Here is a 4,034-nt window from a genome sequence, read left to right on the forward strand (position 1 = left end):
GCTGTTGTTGCCGCTGGGAGTCGATGGTCATCCCAGAGGGGAAGTCGTAAGCCCACTTGTACTACTTCCAGTAAGCAATTGACTGTTCAACAGTCCTTTGCGAGGAAGATGAAATATCACAGCAGTCATCCTACTGCAAAGCGGATAACTGAGTCCTTGACAACTATGTTGGTGTTAGACGTGCGTCCGGTATCCGCCGTTAGTTCACAGGGAACTAGACAATTTATTGAGGCAGTGTGCCCCCGTTACCAAATACCATCTAGGTTCCACTTCTCTAGGCAGGCGATACCGAGAATGTACACGGACGTCAGAAAAAGACTCACCAGTCTCCTAAAAAATGCAGTTGTACCCAATGTCCACTTAACCACGGACATGTGGACAAGTGGAGCAGGGCAGGGTCAGGACTATATGACTGTGACAGCCCACTGGGTAGATGTATGGACTCCCGCCGCAAGAACAGCAGCGGCGGCACCAGTAGCAGCATCTCGCAAACGCCAACTCTTTCCTAGGCAGGCTACGCTTTGTATCACCGCTTTCCAGAATACGCACACAGCTGAAAACCTCTTACGGCAACTGAGGAAGATCATCGCGGAATGGCTTACCCCAATTGGACTCTCCTGTGGATTTGTGGCATCGGACAACGCCAGCAATATTGTGTGTGCATTAAATATGGGCAAATTCCAGCACGTCCCATGTTTTGCACATACCTTGAATTTGGTGGTGCAGAATTTTTTAAAAAACGACAGGGGCGTGCAAGAGATGCTGTCGGTGGCCAGAAAAATTGCGGGACACTTTCGGCGTACAGGCACCACGTACAGAAGACTGGAGCACCACCAAAAACTACTGAACCTGCCCTGCCATCATCTGAAGCAAGAAGTGGTAACGAGGTGGAATTCAACCCTCTATATGCTTCAGAGGTTGGAGGAGCAGCAAAAGGCCATTCAAGCCTATACAATTGAGCACGATATAGGAGATGGAATGCACCTGTCTCAAGTGCAGTGGAGAATGATTTCAACGTTGTGCAAGGTTCTGATGCCCTTTGAACTTGCCACACGTGAAGTCAGTTCAGACACTGCCAGCCTGAGTCAGGTCATTCCCCTCATCAGGCTTTTGCAGAAGAAGCTGGAGGCATTGAAGAAGGAGCTAAAAGGGAGCGATTCCGCTAGGCATGTGGGACTTGTGGATGCAGCCCTTAATTCGCTTAACAAGGATTCACGGGTGGTCAATCTGTTGAAATCAGAGCACTACATTTTGGCCACCGTGCTCGATCCTAGATTTAAAGCCTACCTTGGATCTCTCTTTCCGGCAGACACAGGTCTGCTGGGGTTGAAAGACCTGCTGGTGACAAAATTGTCAAGTCAAGCGGAACGCGACCTGTCAACATCTCCTCCTTCACATTCTCCCGCAACTGGGGGTGCGAGGAAAAGGCTCAGAATTCCGAGCCCACCCGCTGGCGGTGATGCAGGGCAGTCTGGAGCGACTGCTGATGCTGACATCTGGTCCGGACTGAAGGACCTGACAACGATTACGGACATGTCGTCTACTGTCACTGCATATGATTCTCTCAACATTGATAGAATGGTGGAGGATTATATGAGTGACCGCATCCAAGTAGGCACGTCACACAGTCCGTACTTATTCTGGCAGGAAAAAGAGGCAATTTGGAGGCCCTTGCACAAACTGGCTTTATTCTACCTAAGTTGCCCTCCCACAAGTGTGTACTCCGAAAGAGTGTTTAGTGCCGCCGCTCACCTTGTCAGCAATCGGCGTACGAGGTTACATCCAGAAAATGTGGAGAAGATGATGTTCATTAAAATGAATTATAATCAATTCCTCCGCGGAGACATTGACCAGCAGCAATTGCCTCCACAAAGTACACAGGGAGCTGAGATGGTGGATTCCAGTGGGGACGAATTGATAATCTGTGAGGAGGGGGATGTACACGGTGATATATCGGAGGGTGAAGATGAGGTGGACATCTTGCCTCTGTAGAGCCAGTTTGTGCAAGGAGAGATTAATTGCTTCTTTTTTGGGGGGGGTCCAAACCAACCCGTCATCAGTCACAGTCGTGTGGCAGACCCTGTCACTGAAATGATGGGTTGGTTAAAGTGTGCATGTCCTGTTTTGTTTATACAACATAAGGGTGGGTGGGAGGGCCCAAGGATAATTCCATCTTGCACCTCTTTTTTCTTTTCTTTTTCTTTGCATCATGTGCTGATTGGGGAGGGTTTTTTGGAAGGGACATCCTGCGTGACACTGCAGTGCCACTCCTAAATGGGCCCGGTGTTTGTGTCGGCCACTAGGGTCGCTAATCTTACTCACACAGTCAGCTACCTCATTGCGCCTCTTTTTTTCTTTGCGTCATGTGCTGTTTGGGGAGGGTTTTTTGGAAGGGACATCCTGCGTGACACTGCAGTGCCACTCCTAGATGGGCCCGGTGTTTGTGTCGGCCACTAGGGTCGCTAATCTTACTCACACAGCTACCTCATTGCGCCTCTTTTTTTCTTTGCGTCATGTGCTGTTTGGGGAGGGTTTTTTGGAAGGGACATCCTGCGTGACACTGCAGTGCCACTCCTAGATGGGCCCGGTGTTTGTGTCGGCCACTAGGGTCGCTAATCTTACTCACACAGTCAGCTACCTCATTGCGCCTCTTTTTTTCTTTGCGTCATGTGCTGTTTGGGGAGGGTTTTTTGGAAGGGCCATCCTGCGTGACACTGCAGTGCCACTCCTAGATGGGCCCGGTGTTTGTGTCGGCCACTAGGGTCGCTAATCTTACTCACACAGTCAGCTACCTCATTGCGCCTCTTTTTTTCTTTGCGTCATGTGCTGTTTGGGGAGGGTTTTTTGGAAGGGCCATCCTGCGTGACACTGCAGTGCCACTCCTAGATGGGCCCGGTGTTTGTGTCGGCCACTAGGGTCGCTAATCTTACTCACACAGCTACCTCATTGCGCCTCTTTTTTTCTTTGCGTCATGTGCTGTTTGGGGAGGGTTTTTTGGAAGGGACATCCTGCGTGACACTGCAGTGCCACTCCTAGATGGGCCCGGTGTTTGTGTCGGCCACTAGGGTCGCTTATCTTACTCACACAGCGACCTCGGTGCAAATTTTAGGACTAAAAATAATATTGTGAGGTGTGAGGTATTCAGAATAGACTGAAAATGAGTGTAAATTATAGTTTTTGAGGTTAATAATACTTTGGGATCAAAATGACCCCCAAATTCTATGATTTAAGCTGTTTTTTAGTGTTTTTGGAAAAAAACACCCGAATCCAAAACACACCCGAATCCGACAAAAATAATTCGGTGAGGTTTTGCCAAAACGCGTTCGAACCCAAAACACGGCCGCGGAACCGAACCCAAAACCAAAACACAAAACCCGAAAAATTTCAGGCGCTCATCTCTAGATACCTGTGTTAAGAACAGTGGCTATGTCCACCTGAAATGGATTACCCCCAGTTTGAGGGTGCTTTGAGCTTGTGATGTGAGTTTATTTTCATTTAATATTACACTAGGAGGTGCTGATCTCACTTCTATTACAGATAAATGTGGAGGCCGGTGGAACAACGGCCTTTCAGAGATAAGCCACCACCCTTCAAAAGGGAAGTGTACACTGACAATACTTGTGTGGACAATCACGTAACCCTGGGACTTGTTTACATTATTCTCTATTTTTTTGGAAATCGGGTATAGCATCCCATACCACCATTGTTTTCTATTTATCTATCTATCTATCTATCTATCTATCTATCTATCTATCTATCTATCTAGGCTCTGAAAAGTGTGTGCTGGTGGTGGTGGTGGTGGTGGTTTGGGGGGGGGGGGGGGTAGGGGCAGTAGAAAGAAGTTTTGCCTAGGGTGCCACGAAGTCTTACACCGGCCCTGGCCCCTAGGCTTAGTATATCTGCCCCAAAGCACCAACAAAGTAACCAGCTCCTAACTGTCATTTTTCAGACACAGCCTGTGAAACGATTAGATAAGGAGAGTGCCTGGTTGGGCACGATATCTATATAAGAGTCTTGCAAATTTGTGATTGGTT

This window comes from Pseudophryne corroboree, chromosome 5 (assembly GCF_028390025.1).
Source record: "Pseudophryne corroboree isolate aPseCor3 chromosome 5, aPseCor3.hap2, whole genome shotgun sequence".
NCBI lineage: Eukaryota > Metazoa > Chordata > Amphibia > Anura > Myobatrachidae > Pseudophryne > Pseudophryne corroboree.